The sequence below is a fragment of the Nyctereutes procyonoides genome, unplaced genomic scaffold (genome assembly GCF_905146905.1).
Source record: "Nyctereutes procyonoides isolate TBG_1078 unplaced genomic scaffold, NYPRO_anot_genome, whole genome shotgun sequence".
NCBI classification, from domain to species: domain Eukaryota; kingdom Metazoa; phylum Chordata; class Mammalia; order Carnivora; family Canidae; genus Nyctereutes; species Nyctereutes procyonoides.
The window spans coordinates 50,940,958-50,968,295 of record NW_026575047.1 but is presented as its reverse complement, the minus strand read 5'-3'; the positions used below and the strand labels follow the sequence as shown (position 1 = coordinate 50,968,295).

Below are 27,338 nucleotides of genomic sequence, written 5' to 3'. Positions count from 1 at the left end.
TCCTGAGATCATGACCTGAGCTGAAATCAAGAGTTAGATGCTTAACCAACTGAGCCACCCAGGTGTCCCTAATTTAGAAATTTTAATTAAAAATCAACAGGATTCCCACAAAAAGCGCCGCAGACTCATGTGGCTTCCCTAGTGAATTCTTCAAATATCTAAAAAAGAAACATTATCAGTCTTACACAAACTCTTTTAGGAAACAGAAAAAGAGGAAATACTTTCTAACATATTAAATAAGGTCAGAATGATCCTGCCACCAAACCAAGACAAGGAGACCACAAGAAAAAGGAAACACATACTGGAAACACACTTGCTTATATAGATGCAAATATCATTAATAAAATCTAAGCAGCTCAAATCCAGCAATATGTAAAAAGTTATATAGCACTACAAATGGGGTTTGTCTCAGGAACGCAAGGTTGGTTTAGTTATGTAAAAATCAATGTAACTCACTATATTAACATACTAAAAAGGAAAAAAAGATTGATTTCAATAGATGTAAAAAAGCATCTACGCATGATAAAAAAAAACCATCTATAGAGGGAAGGGGAAAAGGGACACCTCTCAACAAACTAGGACTGAAGGAAACTTCTTCAATCTAACGAAAGGCATCTACTACAAGAACCTACAGCTAATGATAAAAGAATTATTTTTTTTCCTGTACAAATGGAAACAAAGCAAGAATGCACACTCATTATTTATATTCACCATTTTACTAGAGGTCCTAACAACCGCTATAATGCAACAAAGGGGAAAAAAAGTATCCAGGTTGGAAAGTAAGAAATAAAACAGCTTCTACTCACACATGACATGACAATATACATAAGAAACCCTAAAAATCTACAATAAAGTGGCTGGAACTAAAAAGTGCGTGTTACAAGGGTACAGAATATAAGATCAATATTTTTAATAAAGATTTTAAGTATTTTTTAAGTAAGCTCCCTGCCCAACATGAGGCCTGAACTCACAGCCTTGAGATTAAGGGCTGCATGCTCTCCCAACTGAGCCAATTCTAGATCAGTTTTTAAGTCAAATTTCTATATACCGGTAATGACAAACACAAAGTTAAACATTTAACTTTAAAATACTCATTTAGGGATCCCTGGGTGGCGCAGCGGTTTGGCGCCTGCCTTTGGCCCAGGGCGCGATCCTGGAGACCCAGGATCGAATCCCACGTCGGGCTCCCGGTGCATGGAGCCTGCTTCTCCCTCTGCCTATGTCTCTGCACCTCTCTCTCACTCTCTCCCTCTGTGACTATCATAAATAAATAAAAATTTTAAAAAAATAAAAAATAAAATAAAATACTCATTTAAAAAAATAAAAAATAAAAAATAAAAAATAAAAAATAAAAAAAAATACTCATTTTAGCATGAAATGAAAACAAATTTAACAATATATGTGCAGGACTATTATCCTGAATACTGGAAAACACTGAGACAAATTAAGGAAGACCTTAAAAAAATTATCATGTTTACATATTCATACACTCAAATCAATCTTATTGTGATATTGATTCTCCTCAAATTGATCTACAGATTCAACACAATCCCAATCAAAAATCCCAGCAAGTGTTCTTGTAAAACTTCACAAAAGTATTTAAAAAATTTTAATATAGCTAAAACAATTTTGAAAAGAAATAAGTCAGAAGATACAGCATGCTGTTAAAACAGACACACAAAAAAAATAAAAATAAAAAAATAAAACAGAGACACATACACATGAGTATACACACACACACCCCTCTAAATCAAGGGAAGAGAATAGAGAATGCAGAAATAAATCCACACACACAGTCGTTTGATAGTCAACAAAGACACTAAGGTAATGAAATGGGAAGAAGCCTTATCAATAAATGGTACCAGAATAAATTAATGAATGAATCTTGATATTACCTCACCATTCACTAAAGTTAATTCAAAATGGATCACAACTCTATGTATAAAAGCTATATAAAACCTCCAAAAGTAAACATGGGACAAAAAAATTTTGCTGCCCCATGTAAGGCAAAGATTATCATGCCACAAAAAGACAAAGTTGACAATATTAGAAGGTTGACAAGCAGTACTTTATCAAAATTAAAACCTTCTGCTCTTTGAAAGACAACATTAAGGAAATAAAAATCAAACCACATACTAGTAGAAAATATTCAAAATATAATAATGAAAATGAAAAAGACTTCTATCTAGAACACACAAAAATCTCTTACAACTCAGCAATAAGGCGCCAAACAACCCAATTAAAAATGGGCAAAAGATCTGAACAAACACTTCACCAAAGAATACAGATGCATACCCACTAAGCAAATGAAAAATGTTTAATACCATTACTCATCAGAGAAAGGCAAAATAAAACTACAATAAAACACCAGTATATATCCACTAAAATGGCTAGTCTTAAAAAGGCTAACACTGCAAAGTGTTGAAATTATGGAGAAACTGAAACTCTTGTTGCTGGTGGCATTGTAAAATCACATTACTTTAGAAAACAGATTCACAGTTTCTTGTAAGGTACACTTATCATATATACCCGAAATCTCATTCGGTATTTACCCAAGAAAAATGGAAACATATGTCCACACAAAGGCCTGTACTCAAATACACAGAATAGCTTTATTCACAATAGCTCCCAACTGAAAACAACCAAAATGTCCATGCATGGTGAATAGAGAAACTGTCTAGACATATAATGGACACCAAGCAACACTAAAAACCAGGAAATGCTAAAAATGGATGAATTGCAAAAACATTTTGGTGAAGAGTAAAAAAAAGGTAGATACTGGTATCATTTAATATCTGATACTAGAATTAAAAAAAATTTACTACTAAGGCCTTAAAAATAGATTTTTAAACACATAGATACTAAGTCACAAGAAACAATATCTTTACATCAGTAAAACTTCACAGAACCAAGCATTTAAGGAAGAAAGGAATTTTAGACACACATGAAACTAGGAACTGTTCCAATTAAAGAGCTAAGAAAGATGACAAAACTTGAGTAGGTGTGAACAAAAAGAGCAAAGCAGAGTGTAGGATGGACAGATGGGCAGAACACAATTATGCACTACCTTGAAAAAACACAAGTACTTGATTTTAATAAGGCAAAAAATGCAAAGATAAGAGAAAGGCAAGACTATCCTCTCAACTGGAATAATGCACAATTCTAGCCTCAGTGCTAGGTAATGTTAAAAAGCTGGGTTCATATACAATCCCCACTAAAACACAACCTATTACATTCTTAACTAGTGGACTAAGAAGATAGCAGTGTCATAATGTAACAGTACACTAAAGCCAAGAGAGTCCCATTTTCCCCCATGCCCTTTCACCTTCATTTAGAGCCCCCAAACTACCCATGAGAACCAAAATACCTCTTCATAGAGCTTCTGCTCTTTTTAGAAAGTAAATAAGAAAATAGCTTGATAAATAATATACAATTCACCCATTTAAAGTATACACTTGAGGGCACCTGGTGGCTTAGGGGTTAAGCATCTGCCTTTGGCTCAGGTCATGATCCTGGGGCCTGGGATTGAGTCCCTATTCAGGCTCCCCGCATGGAGCCTGCTTCTGCCTCTACCTATGTCTCTGTCTCTATGTCTCTCATGAATAAATAGTCTTTGAAAGTAAAGTATACACTTAAATGTTTTATATTCAAAGGAATGTGCAACCACGGCCACTATCTAATTCCAGAACATTTTCATCACCCTAAAAGAAACCTAATACTCTTTAGTAGTCACTCTTCATTCCCTATCACCACCCACACCTGGAGCATCTACTTTTTATCTCAACTATAGATTTGCCTATTTTGTACATTTCACATAAATGAAACCATATAATATATGATCTTTTGTTGGCTGACTCAGTTCACTCACATAAGATCTTTCCACTTTATACCATGTGTCCATATGTCATTCCTTTTTACTGTCAAATAATATTCTATTGTATGGAAATACTACAATTTTATTCATTCATTCATTGCCTGATAGACATTGGGTTATTTCCACTTTTTACCTATTATAATATTACGAACACTGGTACACAAGTTTCTGAGTGGATATTATGTGTTTCATTTCTAGCATCTGCTCTTATAATAAAAAAAAATTAAGAGCCTCTTTAGATTGTCTTTCTAGGGATCCCTGGGTGGCGCAGCGGTTTAGCGCCTGCCTTTGGCCCAGGGCGCGATCCTGGAGGCCCGGAATCGAGTCCCACGTCGGGCTCCCGGTGCATGGAGCCTGCTTCTCCCTCTGCCTGTGTCTCTGCCTCTCTCTCTATTATAAATAAACAAAAATTTAAAAAAAAATAGATTGTCTTTCTATAATCTCATTTCGTTATGGTATGTAACATCTTTGCACAGTGATACAAATCTGCTGCTATGCCACAGATATAAATTAGGCATTTTAAGTAAATTACCAGGACCCATTTTATGCTCCCAAATAATTTACCAATCCCCTCCATCTACAATCAGCAAGATTACTCACAGTTTTCACATTAATATTTAATATTCATTACATGTTCTGATGATGCTGTCATTCTTCAAGTAGAGGATGTGACCTCTGAAATGTTGAGGTTCCATTTATTCTACTCCTCAACCTGACCTTAAGTGCTAATACTCCCAATATTCCTTCTCAGACATATAGTTACTGGAACCAATAGTCCTCAACTACCCAACCTCAAATAGCAAGCACACCAGAACAAAAAAAAAAGTTTGAAGATGGGCACACTTTAAAACATGACACTACGCACCTAACATAATGACCAAACACATGTCACTCTGGTTAAATAGTCTGGTAAACTGCCAAAGTCTGTCAAACATATGAAAATACTCCATATTAATAAAGATGTTGCCCAGAATCTAGAAAAGCTTGAACACTGAATTCATGAAATTCTGCAACTTCCTACAGTTTTGAACTGGAAGAAGACCAGTTCTGAACTGGTCTTTTTAGGGACACAAATCTAAAGTTTACAGAAATCAAATGGAATCCAGTAGTAAAATCCAGACTACCAACCTAATTCACTAAAATAGGGTTCTACCTATTTAACACAACAACAAAACACCTGAACAAATGGAAAAGAAGTACAGAAGAAACGGGTGAAACATGTAAAGGAGAGTAGGAGATACAAATTTCTAGTTACAAAATAAGTCAGAGGGAAAAAGTACAGCATAGGGAATAAGATGTTGAGAAGATGGTGTAACATTGTTTAGCGACAGATGGTGATTACATTTATGGTGAACACTGAATAATGTACAAAATTGTTGAACCATTATACTGTACACCTAACGCTAATATAACACTGTATGTGAATTATACTTCATATGAAGTTTCCATTAAAAAAAAAGAAAAAAATCCAAAAGGTCTTAAAGTTATCTCAAAAGATGGATACTGTAACTTTTGATTTCCCTTGCAAGTTATCTGATACTTCTAAAGTGCCTGAATATGATACCTCTTTCTTAAGCTAAAGAGAACTGGAAGAGTTAAAACTACAGCCCTAAGAACTGCACATTATTTACTACTTGTTACATATACAACATATCCTAGGATAGCTACGGCAATAATGAATTACTATAATACTTCTCTGCTAAGTAGATCCATGGTTGCACGTGTGTCAAAATTTCATCTCACAGCAGAAAAAAGTTTAAGAACTACTGAGTCAGACCAGCAGGGGTAGAGATGTCTTAAAGTCATCTTTTGAAAACCCTATTAGCTCAGTCCAGACCCTAGATTATGCATTTTGTAAAAAGACAGTTATTTAAAGATTCGTTTGTATTTACCAAGAATCTACAGGAAAAAAATGCAAGAACTAATACACAAGTATAAAAGCCTTCAACGCATTGTGCATGCATCTACTGCCTTTAGCATAAGGTCAAACAAGGTCACTAAGATAAGACAGATACAAAGTACTACTGGATTTCAAAACAAAAAGCTTCTAATTGGAAGGAGTCCATTTTTTATGGCAAGCACAGCACTGATCTGGCCTAGGAAAGTAGACTAAGAAATGGGATATAGAGAACGAGAAAAGGATAATATATCTATATTCATGCCTTTACTTGAAAGGTATGTATTCCCCTACAATTCCCTTCAAATAATCAAATTAAAGAATGAACCTAACACTATGCTTTTTAAAAAGCGGTGCTGAGGAGTATTCTTTAAGGAACTAAGTTTTATTAATAAGAAAAGGACATACACACCATCTTCATTATTGTATGGGCAGGCATACTGAGGCAGGCACTGGTCACTTTCAAGCTTAAAAACTTTCAATAGCTCTTCCTTACCTGAAGAACAAAGTCTGTTCAACATTCAAGGTGTATTACAATCTGGCCTCAAGCTCTCTTTCCCACTTCACACTGAAAAGAACCTCCAATCTAACCAAACTCTGTCCATGACACACCTCTCACTTTCCTGTCTTAGCTCTTTTGCTCCAACTGTATTCTCTGTCTGGAATATCTTTGGCCTCTCTGACAATAAAATTGACATTCAACTCAAATACCAATTCCTTCATCAAGCAGCCCCTTTATCACTTGTGAACTCTGTAATCCATTATGTCTAAGATTTACATATCACTTGGTAATTAGTATAACACAGCAAATAACAGGAATTTTACCCTCCCTAAGCTATTACCTCCTAGAAGCAAAAAGCTGTATTCATAGGTGTTTTGATTTCAGAACCAACTATTATAGAAATAGTTAAAGCACTGAGACTAGGTAAGGGATAGTCCAAAAGAGGGAAGAAGGGAGCACAGTCTTGGACATTGCTTTGGGGCTACCGTATAAACCAGTCAAAAAAAAAAAAATAGAAAAGCAATAAAAAGAAAATGTATCGACAGCCTGGGAAGTCATTATTTAAGACTTATGGAAACTATGAAAAGAGAAATGAAAACTTACAAATGCGGACCCAAAAACAGATAGGCCTAGATACTGAGTTTTAAATACCATTAGAAAGCCAGGTAGAGAACTCCAAAGATGTATCATTAAAAGCAAAAAAATCAAAAAATAAATAATAAATAAATAAAAGCAAAAAATCTTAATTTATATTATGAAAGATTTCTGATGTTTGAAGTCAACATACCTTTCAATCCTGGTTGGTATTTTTATTTTTAAAAACGTAACTATTTTTGGGATCCCTGGGTGGCGCAGAGGTTTAGCGCCTGCCTTTGGCCCAGGGCACGATCCTGGGGACCCGGGATCGAATTCCACATCGGGCTCCCGGTGCATGCAGCCTGCTTCTCCCTCTGCCTATGTCTCTGCCTCTCTCTCTCTCTATCTCTCTCTCTGTGTGACTATCATAAATAAATAAAAAAAAAAATTAAAAAAAAAACGTAACTATTTTTAAAAATGTGACTATTTTATACAAGTCAATTTCTACTCCAACAACATGAAACATGACAAAAAACTTAATTCTAGGGCAAGAAATGTTTAAGGCAATAAATATTTTAAACAACTAAATTCTAGAACCAAGCATAAGAAACTTCCACACATAATTCCAACTTCGTGTTAAATTTCTTATGTTAACAAGACAAAAAGCATAAAAGACAGAGAACCAATTAACATTAGTTACAGTAAACAGATTTAGTGCTATCTTATTAAACATAATAATGAGCATGTAGCCAAGGAATAATGCCACAAACTACTATTTACTGCAATTGAAAGACAATTGTCAAGGTCATAAAACAAAGAAAGCCAAAAGAGTAAAGAAAGAATGAAAAGAGGTACATGTAGTTCAATTTTCAAAGAAGTTAACATCAGGTCACTTCCCAAGTCTAAAAGTTACCTTTTCCAAAAAGTTCACATACTAGATTGCCACTGGAATAAACAAATACCCAGAAGCCCGTGGCTAAATGTGGGCCTGTAACTCATTCATGTTGTAATAAAACCAAGGCACTTCTATATACATTCTAGAGAAAAAGCTGTGAATTAATAACTTTGCTTTACAGAAAAAAGGCGCTTAAGACCCTTCCAATGACCCAGAAATTGCATTTGCATGCTAATAAATGAAGTAAGAGTATTTAAGTTTAATTAATTTCTTCTACAAGGTATTTTCTGGAGTCTCTAAGCTCACCCATGGAAACTGTCTATGTCTCTTCCTAACTAAAGACTATGTAGCACTGACAACATATTTCTAGATTCCTGCTTCCCTCCCCCAAAGTAGAGACTTCAGTAAGGACAATGGTGATGGTAGATCTAAGTAACTCTAAAAATATCCCACAACCATATGAAAAGAACAAGAAAAGAAAAGCAAATTCTACACAAAACCATGCTTTCAGCATAGCCTTGTAGACCAAAGAATGCTGATAGTGCAAAACAACTGTGAGTGAAAACAGAAAAACCACCAAATCCTAGCACTTCATCTCTCAGGCTGTTACTCCATTCCTACTCCAACACAGAAGGCTAGCAAAGGAGCATCAGGGGTCATTTGCAAGGACAATGAAAGCTATGAAACCCACCCAAAATCTGAATATACTGGAAAAATGGGCAGATCAGAACACTGACACCAGGTAGGAAAGTTCAAAGTTCTGGTGATTTAAAGGAACAGGTGCCATTTAAGGCACTAGCTGCCACATAAGGGGGCACAACTCTGAAACATACAGGTTCTAGGAAAGAAGACAGGCAAAAGGAAGGGAAGTGTATCCTTTGGCAACTGGATAGTGAAGGGAAAAAGAAAAAAAGATAAAAGTTAGGGTCTTACAAGACCAAAGAGAGAGATAAAATTGGAAGTCTCACACAACCCTTCTACAACCATTAAAACCAAAACCACTGAACAAGACTATTCTGTACTGACAGAAGAGGGCACCATTAAACTAGAAATACTGTAAAAACACCCCAATACCATTAAAAAAAAAAAAAACTGAAATTCAGAAAATCAGGAAACCGAATTTGACACATATCAACTGAAGAAAAACCCCTGCCAAAAACAACTTCAAACAACAAAGCAGAAAAAAGGTAAGTCAATACTCCAAACAGAATTAAAGATATTCAAACACTTAAGGATATGAAAGCCACTTCAAATCAAATTCAAAAACTAAAAACAGAAATTAGCAAAATACAAAGAGAAATTTTAAAAGGTGAATGAATTAAAGAAAGAAATGGAAAAAATAAAAAATTATTACAGAAATACAGATTAAATTGCAAGGCCTCCGAGAGACAATTGACTCAAATGAAAATGAGGTAGCAAAGTCTGGCACAAGAGTTATGAGCCCCATCCATCCATATTTGGTGTTATTTTTTCATCTGATTTCAAGTAACTGTCTACCTACCACTTCACAATCACTAACAAGCCTCAACTCTTCCAACACTCACATAAGAAAACTTCATGTCTTTTTCATAATGAAGTGCCATATTTGCTATGTATTACACATTCAACATGTCTAAAACTATGCTATTGTTTTTTTTTAATTTTTATTTATTTATGATAGTCACACAGAGAGAGAGAGAGAGACACAGGCAGAGAGAGAAGCAGGCTCATGCACCAGGAGCCCGACGTGGGATTCGATCCCGGGTCTCCAGGATCGCGCCCTGGGCCAAAGGCAGGTGCCAAACCGCTGCACCACCCAGGGATCCCTATGCTATTGTTTTAAATATATTTGGTCCCTCTTTTTAATGTGTCACTGACAAAGTTTTTGAGTATCATTCCCCTAACTCCCATGAACCCCATGGTTTTTACTGCATCACTTTGCATAGTATTAGATTTTTATGACCACGTACACTGCGTCATGGTAGAACAGACTGTAGAAATGTATGTGTGGGTTAGTATTCACATGTATTTCTTAGCTGTGCTGAAAATGCAGACAATAACACCCCAATAGTAATGAGCTCACCTAGCACCCAGATCTCAGATTCCAAATGTCATCCTCTAATAAACGGAGTCAGGGCTGTTTGGAAAAGAGGTTAATTCCAGGACTGAGACAGGGAAAATATAAATTGAGCCTGGAGTTTCCTGTAGTACCAGAAAGTAAGTTCTTGAAAAAAGGATGAAGGTATGTCAAAAGAACACAAGAGTCAAACAGGAGGAACTTTCAATGGCTAAAGCTGTATAATAATCTGAGCAATAAAATAACAATAGCATCAGATTATAACCTACAAAATAAATGCCTTTGAATCTATACTGATATAAATAACTAAATAAATAGAGAGAAGTTGACATCTCTTCAATACAGAGGAATTTCAACTCACAAGTGAGAAAGGAAAAAAAAAACTATAAGATTGCTATTAGGTAACTACTACAGTAATACAAGTATCCCCCACTTTTTGAAAATATATATTAAGGCACTTCACTTTCATGAAAGATCCACAATAGTACCTGTTTTCTAACTGAAAGAAATATGGAAAGGATTCTCACTTTACTAAAAAAAAAAAAAAAAAAGAAGGAAAAAGAGAAAAAAGAAAAAAGGCAGAACTAGCATTCAGCTTTTATTTTGCAATAAGCCATTACAGAGGCAGTACACACCTTGAGCAGCACCACCAAGCTCCTTCCCTGGTAATTATACTCAGCACCTCAGTGTAATCTCAAGCTGCCATAGCTCTGAATTTTGTCTGTCAGTATCTGTGCCTTATCTCAATTTAGTCTGTGTCCATTAACATGATGTGTCCTGAAGTATCAGAAAAGCCTAAGGAGGTTATTTTTTTAGTCAAAAACCTCAAAAATTTTCTGTATAAATTTAAATTAATGGTAAAGGCTTCTTTTTTTTTAATTTTTATTTATTTATGATAGTCAGAGAGAGAGAGGCAGAGACATAGGCAGAGGGAGAAGCAGGCTCCATGCACCGGGAGCCCGACGTGGGATTCGATCCCGGGTCTCCAGGATCGTGCCCTGAGCCAAAGGCAGGCGCTAAACCGCTGCGCCACCCAGGGATCCCTGGTAAAGGCTTCTTTACACCAGTTAAGCTTTTGGAAGGTTTCACAAGAACACTATACGATCAGATAATGGGGGAAATCTGGAATTGTTGCAGGTTAATTCCCACTCATGAATGCTAAAGACAAGTGAAAGTTTGAGAAGAAACAGGAAATTGACACACTCTCAAAGTATCTCCAAGATATTAATCATTTTCAAAGAGGAAAACTGTGACTTTACAACGGAGAAACCGGCAGAGACCACCTTAATTACTCAAGATTAACATCACCAACAATAAGATACTGATATCATGTACCCCTGATATAAAATATACCTCTTGATATGCTACCATTACTTCAGTGTTGTCAGAGCAAAATTCCAAATTAATCCTAAGAAAGCATCAGAGAAATCCAAATTGGAAGACATTCTACAAAATAACAATTAGTACTCCTTAAAAGCATCCAGATGAGAAAGACAAGAAAAGAATGAATTAATATCACAGATATGTGGAGACTATATAAAACAAATAAAAGCAATGTGGGATCCTGGTTTGGATCCTAATCAAAAAAAAAAAAAAAAAAAAAAAACCTAGGAAAAAAGTGAATGAAATACAAACAAGATAGTTTATACTGTGTTAAGATTTATTTCCTGGTTTTGATTATTATACCACAGTGGTCCAACATTAAGAAAACAATCTATTGTTTTACTATTTTTGCAACTTTCTCTAACACTATTCCACAATTTTTTTAGTGAAGTATTAAAAAAAAAGAATAGCCACAAAATGATTAGTTTTTATAAAAATTTACTGAGTATATTATGGTAATTCCCATTGCAATTCAAAATATAATTCATCAATGACATAATAGCCCCTCATTTTGTTACAATGTTAATTTGCTACTCATGGGGCACCTGGATGGCTCAGTGTGTTAAGCATCTGCCTTCAGCTCAGGTCATGATCCCAGGACCCTGGAATCAAGCCTTGCGTTGGGCTCCCTGCTTAAAAGGGAGCCTGCTTCTCCCCCTCCTGCATGCCACTCCTCCTGCCTGTGCTCTGGCAAATAAATACATAAAACCTTAAGAAAAGAAAAAAATCCAAATCATTAATACTGAAAGAACAGATAAAAGCTGCAATGTGATAATTTGTTGAGACATAAACTGCAGAAGGATATGCAAATTTGAAATCATTTTATAAAGTTTTAAAACATGAAAAACACTATATATTGTTTAGCAATATATATGGATATATACTCTTTAAAAAATGAATGAATGAGAAAGGTAAATCTTTACTTAAGATAACAATTACCTCTGCAGAAGAAAAAAGGGCAACAAGATTGAAAAAGATCCATTACATTCATCCTGCTAGTATTCATTACATTATTCACTCAAATTTTTGTATCCTGATATGTTTCATAATTTTTAGCCACCACTGAGAAGCACTGACATTTTTAGCTATCTGGGACAACAGTCTCTCACTGTTTACCAAAAAAAAAGTTTTCATTGTTATGGGGTTTTTTTTGTTTTAATAAGACAATCTTAACTCATAAAACCCTATTTGAAATTTTTCATTTATATTTTCAAATCAAACAATGAAAACCTTAAAATCATCTAAAATAGGGTCCTCTGGCCTTAGGACAGACATATTGTTTGGCTTTTTAATATATATACAAATCCTGTTTCCAGATCACTTCATACCTTCACTTCCACAGCCAAATCCCAAGGCCTTGTTATTACCAGGAAGTCTCCCATTTCTGACTACACCTCCTTATCCTTCCAGGTACTCTCATAAGTACATTCATCCTAGTCCCCCCAAGCCTACTCTTCCTCCTCTGCTTCCTATTTCAGTAAACTACCCATTCATTCCCTCAGTTGTCCAAGCCATAAATCTAATCATCACTCAACACCTCTTTCTTTCACCTTCCATATGCCCTCCATCACAGAATCCTTTCATTCCACATGCCCCCCTATATAATCTCTCAAATCCACCTATTTCTTCTATCATCACCCTACACCATAGTCCAAGCCATCTTACCTCTTTTAACTAATTTGTTGTAACACCCTCCTAATTATTCTTCCTGCCTACTACTTTTAACTCTCCAAAGAATTCTCCCAATGCAATCAGTATTATCTTTTAAATTAATTCCCTCCCAGGCTTAAGATACTTCGATTTTTCCTAGGATAAAGTTCAAATTCCTTAACACAGCTCAAGGGCTCTTCTTATCTGGCCCCGATTTATGTCTTCAACCTCATCTTTCACTACTCCTAAGTACCTGCCCCATCCATCCTGAGTTTCTACAAGCAATCCAAACTCTCTAAATTATCTCCTGTCCCTAACACAGGTGGTAAACACAAGTAGTAAACCCTCTTCACAAGGCTAAGTCCTCTTGAGGCTTCACCCTAAACTGAAGGTGTCACTTCTCTGGGGTAAATTTTCCTGGCCTCCCTGCAACTTGGGTTAATTGCCCCTTCTGTATGCCCCTATAGCACTCTGCATGATACACAACAAGCACATAGCAAAGTGGGTGATAAACACCTATATGTCCATACTCCCATCTGACTATGAAAGCCAAGCCTGTTCACTGTATTCCTTCGTACCAAGGCCAATGAACTGAATGAACAAGGAAATAAAGACCAAACTGCAAAATAAATTGCCGAAGTAATGCAATACTTACGAAGACAACTCCTGGCCCAGGTGCACAATATTCTTTCAACTATACTTTGTGGCACTCAGTTTTATGTTCATAAACAATTCAATGTTAATTAGGTATACGGCATGTAACAGAGTTAAAAAGAATCTAGATATCATCTCATTTTATAATTAAAGAGATGCCCAGAAAGGTTATTACCTGCTGAAGAACAAAACACTATTAAACAGTAATGTCAACATTAGGTATTTTGATGTTAATTATATACTTTAATCTCAGGAATTAAGTTTTTAAAATTTTAAAACTGAAAAACTTTAAAGTTTTTCATTTCTTCTAGGATAGCAATGTTATTAAAAACAGAACAAATGAATCACCAACTTACTTAAAAGTTTCTACAAAATTACCTAAAATGTTATAACAAACAGAAGAATATTTAATTATGGTATAAGAGTAATAAAGATAATAGTGAATCATTATAATTATACATTATAAGCAACACATGGGTACCAACTGTGTTCAAGGCACCGTGGAATACATTCACTAAATATACAGAGAGATATAAAACAGGATTCCTAACTCCCAAGAGGAGTACAGTATGTTTTGGAAAGCAAGAACCAACCATTATAGAATTAAATAGAAAAATTAGGTCAAAAGCAATCACTTAAATTAACATTTTCAAAGGAAAAGGCTTCCTTCTAAGGAGTTTCAGGAATGTAAAAAGAAATAATAATCTGGGGATCCCTGGGTGGCTCAGAGGTTTAGCGCCTGCCTTTGGCCCAAGGCGCGATCCTGGAGTCCCGGGATCAAGTCCCGCGTCGGGCTCCCTGCATGGAGCCTGCTTCTCCCCCTCTGCCTGTGTCTCTGCCTCTCTCTCTCTATGTGTATCATGAATAAATAAAAAATTTAAAAAAAAGAAAAATAATAATCTACTGCCTGAGAAATCAGCATAAACTCAAAATTTCTCAGATTGGTCAGCTGACAGGGCTCTATAACAATAAAGGTCCACTATCAAGGAGCATACCAACTGCCCAGTCCTTGGTTTCTAAATAGTTTCACCCAATAAGAGAAACCAGGATTCCTTGTAGAAGTGGCTGATTCTAGGACAGCAGCAGGAAAAGCAGATGATGAGACTGGAATATCTTATTGTCCCAAAAGTAAGGAAGTGCTCCAAATGATAGAAACATGTCAAAACAATAAGTTGAAAGATTTCTCACTGATCAAATCGGAGTTAATTTGGAACATCAAAATGAATACTGATAGTAATCGAGTATAATCTGCTTAATAAAAAAGAACCTATTAATTTATATTGATATTAAGTAAGCAAATGAGAAGTAAAAGCACTTCTTTACAACAGATTGCCAACTAATAAGTGCAGAAGAATAGATAGACAAACATCATTTTGGAACCACTATATAATAATAATGGACTCAGGCACGAATCAGAAATGAATGCTAAAACCATTGTGAACATTTTTAGGAGGACAGAGTATTTACAAGTCAGAAAGTGCCTCCCCACAGATTATTCAACAAAAACGAGGGCAACGATAACTTTTACACGGAACAAACTGGCAGGCAAATCTTAACTAAGTGATCCAAGTAAACATCACCAACAAAGGGTCAAAGTGACATCATATTGCCTCCTGTTGTGATGCACTGAGGGATATATCATCACTTACTTAGTTGTCCTGCCAAAAATGCATAACCTGAATCTAACAACAATGAAGCAATATGATGCACCCAAACTGACTGACATCCTAAAAACAAAAGGCCCATACTCTTCAAAATTATTAGTATCAGGAAAAAGAAAAAGTTGAAGGACTGTTTGAGATTAAAGGAAACAAGATATAAAAACTAAAATGTAATAATATATGTTATCTATATAATACTGTATTAGGAAAAATGCTATTAAAGGATATTATTGGCGCAAATGAAGTTTCAACATAAACTACAGTATCAATATTAAATTTCGTAAAATCATCATATTGTGGTTATGTAAGAACATATGGCTATGTAACGAGGTATCAACTGAAGCATTTAAGGGTTAATGATCATGATGTATGCAATGTATTCTCAAATGGTTCAATAATAAAAGTAATCATAATAGGAAGAGGAAGAAAGGGGAAAAGAGATGAAGAAGAGAAACCAAAAGAATGAATTCCTGCTACTACAATACATGCTAAGTTCAGTAACATTACATAACATGCTTAATATATGGTTTTACTTGTAAGCAAAGTACACAGTATTAATGCATCATTTCCATCTATTCCTCGTACACATCTGGAAGGGTCTGCCTCAAATGATTTGCCTCTGATTTTAACTGAACAAACCTACATCTTTGGCATACTCCAGAAGATGTAATCAAGGAGCTTCAAACTATAAATAAAATAGTAATATTTATTTTCAGATTTTGGGGCCACTCTGCAATACAAAAAATGATAAAGCAATTGTGCCAGACATTAACAATAAGTATATCTAGGTGACCAATAAATGAGAGTTCATTCATTGTACTTTCCTGTAACTTTTAAGTTTTTTCCAAAACAAAATGTCTAAACAACAACAACAAAGAACCTGCCAATGCTGAAACTTTACATTGGGGAAACTGAGCCATTTGTGAAAAACAAAATCTTAACTCCTAGATTCTTTTCTGCTTTTCCCTTCATAATCCATGTCAAGTTAAATCCATTACAAAAAAGATTTTCAGTATTATAAGCATTTTGCTAAAAAAGTCCCCAAATCTTTAAAAAGCCCATTTGCAAGTCAATTGTATAGAATGTGGAATGATTTTCACTATTAGAAATAGTGGTTAAGTTCCTAATGTTGGCCACAAAAGCTCTTTGATAAATCTTAATTAGCAATACAGTTAAATTAGTACTGTATTTCATGTATACTGTGCTAAACTGCGTATTGCCCTAGCCTTTCTGAAATAACGTGAAATCAGCTAGATAAGCTGAAGGGAGGGAATGTTAGTTAGTAAGGAACAACCAGTAACTATAATTTCCAACACTGTTTTTATTTTTACTAGGTTATGCATTTCAAACTGGAAATACAGCTCTCAGACAAGATGGCTACCCACTGCCCAGAAAGAAGGCAAAATGGAATCTCAGGAAATACCACTTGGGCTTAACACCTCTGACATTCCTGTCCTGACCCAGAATGCTAATTACAACATGTTAATATGTACAGAAAATGCAAAAAGTCTGAAAAATAACTTCACAATTTTTAAAATCTAATTTGGGTAGGGGATCCCTGGGTGGTTCGGCAGTTTAGTGCCTGCCTTCAGCCCAGGTGTGATCTGGAGTCCCGGGATCAAGTCCCACACATCGGGCCCCTTGCATGGAGCCCACTTTTCCCCTCTGCCTGTGTCTCTGCCTCTCTCTCTCTGTGTGTCTATCATGAATAAATAAATAAAATCTTTAAAAAAAAATAAAATAGGGATCCCTGGGTGGCGCAGCGGTTTAGCGCCTGCCTTTGGCCCAGGGCGCGATCCTGGAGACCCGGGATCGAATCCCACGTCAGGCTCCCGGTGCATGGAGCCTGCTTCTCCCTCTGCCTGTGTCTCTGCTTCTGTCTCTCTCTCTGTGACTATCATAAATAAATTAAAAAAAAATTTAAAAAAATAAAATAAACCTTTAAAAAATCTAATTTGGGTAAACTGGTTTGTGGGTTAGTCATTTTAGTTGGTCTGGACATCTTCCATTCAACATTTACTGAGCGATTCACTAGCGGCACCAGGACAGATTGGTAGCTACTAAGCATACACAAAGAACAAAATAAGTCTTTGACACTGGAACTCTGAATAGCTGAAGAAAATGACATCAATTACAATCCTTTAATATTCTAAAAAGGGAATTGCTCTTCAAAGAGAGTCTGTATCAAGAGAAAGACAAATTTTGTCTAGAGACTAAAATCGGTATCATACAGGACACCTGGACTACAACTTAAAGGTAAAAGCATTCCAATCTCTGGCAAAAATATGAACAAAGATACAGAAGCATTAGTTCAAATATTTCTGTCTTCGAACTGTCAAGCAATGTGCTAATACTGGGGGAGACAGTTATCAAAACAAGATAGACAAGGCTTCTGCCTTCATGGAGTTTACATTCAGGTAATGGAAAAATAAATGAACAATAACTAAACAAATAAGATGTGTGCAAATTACAGTGTCTTGAAGAAAATAAGATGCACAAGAGAATAATTAACAAAGTGCAACATTAAAAAGGATGGCCTCAATGAGAAAGTGAGATCTGGGTCAAGTTCCTAAGGGTTAGGTCGGCCAGCCTTGTGAAGAGCATCTCAACCAGGTAGGGCAAAAAGTGCAAAATAGGAAAAGATGTGGAAAGTTTAAAGAACAGTAAGAGGACTGTGTGGCTCCCATACAACAAATGAGAAGAAGAATGAGAAGCAGAAATATTATTCAGGGCCATGATTTTATTTCAAGAGAAATGGGAAGTCACAGGAAGATTTTAAGCAGAAAAATAACATGATTTCGGATCTTACAATGATCCCTACGGCTGCTCTGTGAAGAAGGACTTCTGAGGAGCAAGAAAAGAACAAGCCCCGTTAGGTAGCTACTACAGCAATTCATACAAGAGACAATGCCTTGAAATAAAGAGGTGGCAGTGAAGACTAAGAGAGGTAGACTGGCTCAAGATAAATTCTGAAGGTACGAGAGAGTGTGGATGGATTGGATTTGAAAGAAAAGAAAAAGAATCCAGAGTGTTATCTTTAAGTTTATGACATGATTACTGCCATTCACTGAGATGAGGAAGGGCCAGTAAAGACAGCAGAGTTCAGGGGTAGGAGAGAGGAAGAAAGTTGGGGGAGAGGAATAAATAGCTAGATTTCAGTCATATGGCTAATATTATGTTTGGGATTCCAACTAGATTTCCAAGTGGATATCAAGCTCAGAAAAATTGTGGGCTAAAAAAAAAAAAAAAAAAAAAAAGTGGTAGTCATCAGCATGAAAATACATGGTATTTTCAGGGAAGACCAAACAGCTGGCTTAACTGGGTCACAGAAACTGAAGGGTAGTGGCTAACAATGAGTGAAGATATCAGACAGAATCATATTACAAAGTGAGCCATGACTAATAATGGCAATAGCAGAAGCAACAGTGATAGTATGGTAGGGAGCAAAATTCCTTCCTCCATTTTAGGTACCAAGCACTGTGCTAAAGGCTTTATAGTATACATCTCATTTAATTCTCTCAACAACTCTATGAAAAAGACAGTATCACTATTTATACACCAAGCCTCAAGAAGATTGAGAAATTGCCAAAGAACACAGAGCACCTACCTGAGTGAGTATTCTAACTTAGGCGGTCTTGATTTTAGAGGCTAATCTCTTAACCCTTCAATTATTGCCTCTCTACTGATTTTGTGTCTTCAAAGTTTTCCTTAAAAGAATGACATTTACATGTGAATCTTAGAAATAGAATTCCAGTCTCCATGTAAAAGGGATAAGAGGTGAGACCGGTAAACAGGTATTGTATTAGTCAATGCAACAGCATCTTGTTTTACTAAGCCAACAGTTACAAATCATTTTACCAGGCTGAATAAAGAGTATCCCTTTGTTCCAAAGGTCACAAATCATACCTCAAAATCCAAGTCAACATGCATATGCATGCTGTTTCTAACAAAAATAACCTGGTAAAAAGGTCCAGCTTATGTAGTATAAATTTACTACCCACTACCAAAACATTTCTCAAAACATATCATTTTATTAATGGTTGAATTCTTTTTTAAGTTCATAAAATTTATATTCTTGTATAAGAAAAAAAAACAAAATTAGTATTGACTCAAGACAACCATAGAAAGATGTGCCTTGGGGTGCCTGCGTAGTTCAGTGGTTCAGCCTTTGGTTCAGGTTCTGATCCCAGGGAGCCTGCTTCTCCCTCTACCTAGGGCTCTGCCTCTGTGTGTCTATTATGAATAAATAAAAATCTTAAAAAAAAAAAATGATGTGCCTTCACTGATATTTATTAGAAGTCTGATCAACTAGTATCTGGGTTTTCACCCATGTTAACAATTCCTCTGGCTTTCAGCATTATCAGTTATTACCTGCTGTCGTACACCAATGTTCAAATATTTGGTATTCTATCCACCTCACAAAGCTAATTTTTTTTAACTCATAAACTTGTGATTTCATTGATTACCAAGACAATTTCATATATTAAGTTCAGTAAATATCAATTGTCAGTAAGCATAATTATTAAAACCAGTAAATAACAAACATCTGTATAAAAATACATTTATTAAACATGTGCCAACACATATGCTATGCATGAGACTAATAAATGGGTTTATACTCCTTATTATAATAAACTGGACACAGGGTCCATTGATTATAGATTACACAGATAAAGCATACAGACAAAAACATTTAGTTCCATACAGCAGTAAAATGACATATAAAAACTTAAAGATTACCCACTAAAGAAAAGCTATTTTTAAAATATACCTATTCCAGATAGGCAATAAAAATATTATTCTAATTTCAAATTTCAAATACTGTATGAATACAACTTCCTTTAGTAATTTAGATAATTACTAAAAGACATATTTCATTAAAGAGTAGGGAAAATACTTACATTTAACTCTAATTTTTTTTTAACGTCTGGAAAGACTGTTGGAGGTTACAATCAATGATTGCAGGAAAAAAAAAAAAAAAAAAAAACCTCATGTAGAACAGCCAAATAAACATTTCATGTATAATCTGAAATGAATTTAAAATGCTGGGATTTTTACACCCCCAAAATATATGAGCATTCGCCTATATTTATACATTATATGAAGTCCTTTTGGTCATGACACTAAACATTCAGGTACTGGGCAGAGTACTTACGTAGTCTTCATAGAAAATAAGGGAATGTATAGAGAAATGGATATATGGAGGAAGGGATGAAGGGAGATCAGGCAATATGCATCTTTGTACATTAAGCCTCAGGAGTGTGCTAGGAACTATCACACCCATTATTTCATTTAATGCTAACAATTCCATGGGGCAGGTAGTATAATTTCTTCCCATTTTATAGATGATGTCTCATAGCTTCATAAGTGGCAGAACTGGGATCTGAACCAAGATGTGATGACAAAGTCTTGCAAACACAGCAGGACGTGTCAAAGTGCTCTTTTGCAGGAGGTTATCTAACTAGAAGATTGATGTGATTTTCCAAATTTATACTTCTCTTATTACTTAAACATTAGAAGGCACTCACTTCTCAATTTACTAAGAATGTTCACAGGTTTTCTTCTTTCTAATCTAGAAAAAAGCAATACTGATCATTCTCAAGCCACAAAGCAATATTTTCATTGCTCTATCACAAAAACAAAAAACAAACAAAAAAAAACTTCAGCAATACTCTGTAGCATCCCTATATACCATGAACACTTCTTCAAAAAAAAAAAAAAAGAGTATGGTCTGATTAAAACACAAAATATATGAAAGTGGAAACGCCCACAGAAAACTCAAGACCATCATTCATTGTATATTAGACTAAATTTCTCTTGCCAGACTTACAAGCGGCAAAGGGAGGGGGGAAGAAAAGGTGGCTTTTCAAAACCTGACTGACAAGCATGCTACTTCCCAAAAACAAGTTTGTTTATAGTTTCCTTTTCCTAAATCAGAGCACAAATCTATTGAAAGATTTAACTGAAATATTTCAAACTTCAAAATCATGTTCTAATAAAAAAAAAAAAACACTTCCATAATTATTTAACCACCCTCAGAATACACTGGTATTTCTCTCCTGGTAACCAATTAATGAGTGACATTGCTATTGCTTGAATAGTAATAAAACTAATATTAATCTGTATTGCATTCTAAATGGAAAATACAAAGCTATAATGCAACTGCTTTGAAAAATAAAACATCACCATTCAAAACAACTCAATATGTCCTTCAAAGATTAATTCCGGTTGCATTTACAAAAAGACAATCTTTGACACACATACCCATTAAAGAAACATTGAAACTCTAAGAATTTGGAAGGAGATTATTCTCAAACTATAATTCAACACAGTGACATTAAAATTATTATTTCTGTGGCCCAATGAGCTATTTTCCTTCCACTGAACACCCTCCACCTCTCATTCCCTCAACATTATAAACTTTTGCTGGGAAGTAATTTGAGGAGTTAAATATAATTTTATCACGTTTGTTCCAATATGAATAAAAACCATGGCTGTTTATATAACAATACTGTGAATTAAATGAAATAGCAAATAATTATGTTTAGAAATGTCATTATTACTTCACCATCACTGACTGCTTTAACAAATAAGTTTCTATTGGAAGCACTCTTCCAATAGAATTGTTAAAGACTGGGTCTGCAAAGTAAACCACTACCTTTAGCTCTTCACAGTGTTTTATTATAACACCATTATCACAACCGTTTACAATGCTCACTAAGAAAAGTAATTCCAGAATCAATTAGTGAGTGCATCATCATACAGAACTAATTTAATATTTTGTAGGACACATGTGTTCCTTATGTTTGTTAAGAAGTCTAACTAAAACTGGCATCCATTTTAATGAAAACACTTTTGACTTTTTTTCCCTAAAAGAGAAGTTGCCATTCACAGGAAAAATAAGAGTAAAGAATGAACATATACCAAACATATACCAGGAAAAAAAAAAAAAAAAAAAAAAAGAACCCCAAACAAAAACGTACATACAAAAGCCGTATTAGCCCAACACAGCTATTTCATCCTCACCTTGTAAATTCATATTAAAATAAGTGCCATTTTTGTTTTTAAAAAAAATTTTTTTAAGCGATTTTGTTTACCTTTTGCACAGACTGTTCAAGTGCTGCCAAGGTAACAGATTTTAAAACTGACAACTGGAGTACTTGGCAGTTGCCAAAACAACACAGCTGGATTCTTAAAGGGAAAGTACTCTTGTGTAATGTACACCTAATTACGGCTTTGGAGAACCTTCTCTTCACATAGTAATAGATGATAGGAGACATAGGGGGAACATGTTGCGCTAAACAAAACAAAAAACAAAAAAACTTGAAAAATTTTAGACATCTGTTTAAAAATACTTATACCATGATTAATACATCACACACAGCAGGCCTTTCTAATAGCGAATTGCAATACCGATCTTGTAAACTAAAATGCAGGTCAACCCTATGCTGCACTTCTTTAATCTACACACCGTTTCCCTACTGGACCATGACAGGGGACTCTCTTCGTATGCCAGGAATCACACTTCAGGTCTGAAGAACATTTTTATAGTTATACTTTCACGGGGGTGGGGGTGGGGGCGCGGAGGGGAGGCTGCTTTTCTAACTCAGAGATGCTCACCGCTTCCAAACTTGTTTGCACTATCTCATCCACGAATTCAATCCTCACCGCTCCAAGACAGAGAAAATAGAGCTAAAAGGCAAAGTTTGTAGCACGTAAAACCTTCCCCGCGAGCTGGGCTCTACTGGGACGCGAGGGCTGCTAGCTGTTCCCTCCGCAGGCCCTCCTTCCCCGCGACGGCTCCCTGCACCGGAGGGCGTCCGCGTCCCGCAGGTGCCCCCAGCCCCGGCCGCCTCCCTGCCTGCCCCAGATACCCACCCGGCCACTGACATTGCCACACACGCGCCACGACTTCGGACCTAAATGTTCCGCCCGCTTGGACCAACCTTCTCCCAAAGCAGAAGTGGGGGAACTTCTTCAAGTCCAGCCACAGCGCAGAGGAGAGCGCCCCCGGCACGAGGAGGAGCCGATCCCTTTGGGGGGACCCGGGCGCGGAGAGCAGGACGGAGGACAGGGCCTTCGGGCGTTCCGCCCGAGAGGGGCTCCGGGCCCCCAGGGAGCTCCCTCAACTTTCAAGGAGGCGTCCTCCACCACCGCCCCCCAGCCCCGAAGGCGGTGCGCGCACGGGAAGGCTCCTCGCGCCGAGCCCGCGCCGCCGAGCCCCGCTCCGCCGGCCCGCGACACCGGTCGGACCCCGGGCCCGCCCTCCAGGCACCCCGCCCCCACCTCCGCGGGCGCCTCGCCCCTCCGCGCCCACCCGCCCCCCCCCCCCCGCCGCCGCCGCCGCCGCCGCCGCCGCGCGCCCGGGACCCCGACCCCGGCCAGCCGGACGCCGCCCTGCCCCGCCGTCCCCCGAGCCCCGCGGGCGCCCCTCCTCGGCTGCGCCGCCCCCCCCCCGCCCCAGCGCCCCCCAGCCCCTACCCGGCCCCTCGCCGAGACGCCGCCCCCTCTGACACCGTCGACCCCGCGGACGGAGCCCCGCCGACGCGGCCCTCACCGTGTGTCCGGCGCAGCTGGCGAGCGCGCACACGCCGCAGCCCGGGCCAGCCACCAGCGCTCAGCGCCGCCCGGAGCCGCCTCCTTCAGCCCGGGACTCGCCGGGACATCCGCGCACGGATCCCCACACCGGGGCTATTTTTAGGAGACAGGCCCCGGCCAGACCGGAACTCGTTCCTGCCGCCGCGCACGCGCACTAGGCCGCGGTCCTCGGTGTCCCTCCGCCAGCCTCGCCTCTCCCTCCCTTCCCCTCAGCTCCCTCTCTGTTTTCCCCCTCGAGGCTTCTCCTCGAGAGCTGACTTATCCTCTCGGTGGGTCCTAGAGCACTTGGGATGGGAGAGACGAGGGTGCGGGCAAAGAGTCACAGTGGAAGCGAGGCCTGCTCCACAAGGACGCGAGGGGCGGACTATGTTTTTCCGGGTGGGTGAGGAGACGGATCACCCGGCACAGGAAGGAGATGACGGCGGTTTGGCGCCGGGGCTGCAGGCTGGAGCTCGCTTCCCTCTGAAGGACCGTGTTCTCCTGGAAGGGATACTGGTCACTTGATGAGGGCCCCGGCGCCTCCCAGGGCGGGGCGGCCCGCCGGCGTCGCGCCCCGCAGCCCCCGCCCTCCCCCGCTGCCTCCCGGACCAGCCCGCGGGGGCCGGGGCCGCGAGCCGCTTTAGTGACGCGGCGCGTGGCCAATCGCCGCGCGAGGCCTTCGGCCCCAGCCAACCGGGGACCCGGAGGGGCGGAGCCCCCGGGGGGGCGGGCGCCGGGGCGCGAGTTCCACAGACGCCCGGAGTGCGGTGCCAGGCGCAGTGGTTCGGGCCGGCCCAGACACCTCCCGCCGAGCTCCCGGGGCCGTGGCCAGCCTCGCTCTCCCGCCGCCGCCCCCGCCCCGCCCTCCGGACACACCGGCCCCCCGCAGACCTCTGCTCGCCACGCACGCGCCCACGCCCTCATTGTGGTCAGGGCCGCACCTGTGCTCGCGTCGGGGCGGCCGCCGGGTCACCCTCGCTGAACAGGCACAATGCGGCTGCTGGGACCCGGACCCGGACCCGGGCCCGGGGTGGGCAGCCCCCTTCAGCCCGGCGAGCCAAGCGCCCCCACGTCCCGGGAGAGACCCAACCTCCTCATCCGCGAGAGCGAATTACTAACAGGCGTGGCTGGAGTGTGCCGGGAGCGCCAAACTCTGTGGCGAACGCTTTGCATCTGAAAGCTCCTGTATTCCTGACAACACCCCCGTGAAGTAGATTCGTTCGGTTTCTATTCCCATTTTACAGAAGAGGAAAGGGAAGCTGAGCGCTACAGTGACCCTTTGAGGTCACAGTTTAAGGGGAGAGCACTGAGCACTCCCAACCACACTCTGCACACCGACTTTTCTGAGAGGAGTGCAAGGGACGTGTGCTAGGGACCGCCCTTCTGTTTTGTGGGGTCATTGGTTTTGTCGACAAAGGTCATTGAGAGGTGAGCCGTCGTTGGCCCTTGCGCTCTGAAGCCTGCTAACCTCTACAAGAGTTTCTACAGCCCCATGTGCACCCAGAGGTGCCTCTGCAATGAACACAAACCCAAATGGTTATTTTCGTTGGAAGATGAGAACCTCGGTACTGCAGCACTTTGAAACATAGTGATCCGGGTGGGTGAGCAGATGCACAGAGGCTGGGCAGAGGAACTGGGAAGTTACAAAGGAAGCTGCAGGCTCCCAGGCTTCCTCTCTCAAGGACGGGGCAAGGTACTGGGGAGAACCCAACACAAAAGCAGCACACAAACACCAGACCCTGGGAAATAAACCTGGAGCTCTCCTCAGAGCCCCGCGGTATCAGTTTTCAGAAGAACCAACAGCAAGGACTATAGGCAAGTTTTGAAAACAGATTAAAATTTGGTGTAAATCAGCAAATCATGTGGAAATGCATTTTTTTTTAACCTGCCAGAAGTGCAAAAGCAACTGCATTTGACTTCTCTGCTCCAGGAAAAGACTTTGATACTTTTCCTTCAAAGCCTAGGGTCTGACGTGGAGGGGACAGTGAGCAATAGCTCCCTCAATCCCCCCCCCCCCGCCCCTGCGCGCCCGCCCTTCACCCTGGAAGGAGAAGAGGGGCAATGAGAACACACTGTTCAAAAGAGATTTTCACCCTCTCATTGCTCCATCCCATCTCCCACTCCTCCAGAAGCTGACCCTCCTGGGACACAGAAGACTAGCTCAGACTGCTCACTCCCAGCTCATCCAAATGCTATATTGGTCACTCCAGAAAATAAGACAGTGAACTTGGTCGTGACTCCAGCCAAAGTCGAAATGAAAAAAATGATGGCATCACCTAAGAGAATACCTCTCTCCCCACTACCTCCTACATGTCAAAGGATTTGTTTAAGAATTTGAGGGAATGGTAAGAAAGGAAGGAAAGCAGGAAAAGAAAATGGAAGAAAGTTTAAAAATTGCAAACCACAGCTATTGTAAGATACATTAGCAAAACATAATCACTATTGTTTCTAATTAGAATAACCAATTTTAGGAAATCATCACAGCTTCTATTCAGGTCTCAGAAGCATGTATCTGAAGTTCGGTGTCTCCAGCAACTTCTAGCACTCAGCGTGGCATAGACCATGTGCAGAAAACACTTGTATGTGTCATTGGCTTCGAGGGGACTTCTGAGGAGCAGTGTCTGTCACTCCTCCAACTCTTTCTGGCCCCCTTAAGACACTCAGGTATCCAGGTATGTCTAAACTTAAAGGACTCAGCATTGTGGTAGGCACTGTGATATGGAGGTGAGGAAGAACAGCCCTTCCTTCAAAGGGGCTGGCAGGCCACCTTGAAACACAAGCCAGTCTGCTAACCACCAAGAGAGAGGCTTTCAAGGACACTAGAAGAGCACAGATGATGAGTATCTAAGAAGGGAAGAGAATTATATTTGGAGGGCTTCTTAGAGGAGGCAGTCCCACAGTGAAACTACAAAGTGTCCAGAAGGATGAAGAAGGGGCCCCCTCATTGTGTTTTTATCTGAAGAATAAAGCCCAAACTCCTTTGGAGGCAGGGATCCCTGACCACCTGGCCAGCATTGCCTTCGTCTCTTCCTGCCAGACACCTCACCATCCCCATTCAGAAATCTAAGAAGTTTCTGTGCACATGCCAGGCCGTTTCTTCCTGTGTGCACAGTAAACTCCCTTTATACCCATCAAGTCTCCTCTTGGGCACCGTTTTTCTCTAAGAGCATTTCTGTAGTATAACGCTGAGTTGAAGTACTTTATGTCTATCTCCTCCCCTTTGGAGAATGAGTTCCTTGAAGACAAGAACTGTGGTTCATTCCTTGTTGATCCAAAATGTCTAGCACAGTGCCTGGCACATAACAGACAATGAAATAAAGGTTCCTTAAATATTTATCAGCAGCAGCCTTTAGGCAAAAGGCCTGCTCTGTGCAGAGCCCCTTGAGTGTGGCCCAAGAGGGAAACCACAGCTAGTATAGTGCACCTGGAGTCTGGATTAAGTGCTCGGGAATCGTAGGAAATAAGGCTGGAAGGGTGAGATAGTGCAGAGCCTTAGTAAATCCAGCTAGACCATTTGGGAAATACAAATTTCAAATGGTGAAATAATTTGATCTATTTGACATTTTAGAAGGATCACTTAGGGCAATAGTTGGGAGTAGGTGAGAGAGAGCAG

At 39.3% G+C, this 27,338-nt stretch overlaps 1 protein-coding gene across 9 annotated transcripts in view; it reads right to left on the bottom strand.

Annotated features, from left to right (window-relative positions):
* Positions 1–23,850, bottom strand: part of MEF2A (myocyte enhancer factor 2A) — a 164,942-nt gene extending 141,092 nt beyond the window's left edge. For 4 of the 9 annotated variants that reach the window (XM_055326065.1, XM_055326070.1, XM_055326064.1 and 1 more), the window contains exon 1: positions 23,706–23,850. The gene's annotated coding sequence lies outside the window, so the exon portion shown is untranslated. Of the gene's footprint in view, positions 1–23,094; positions 23,238–23,705 lie in introns of those variants that run through there. The other 5 variants (XM_055326072.1, XM_055326067.1, XM_055326068.1 and 2 more) reach the window with 3 other exon arrangements.
* Between the last annotated feature and the right edge of the window lie 3,488 nt (positions 23,851–27,338).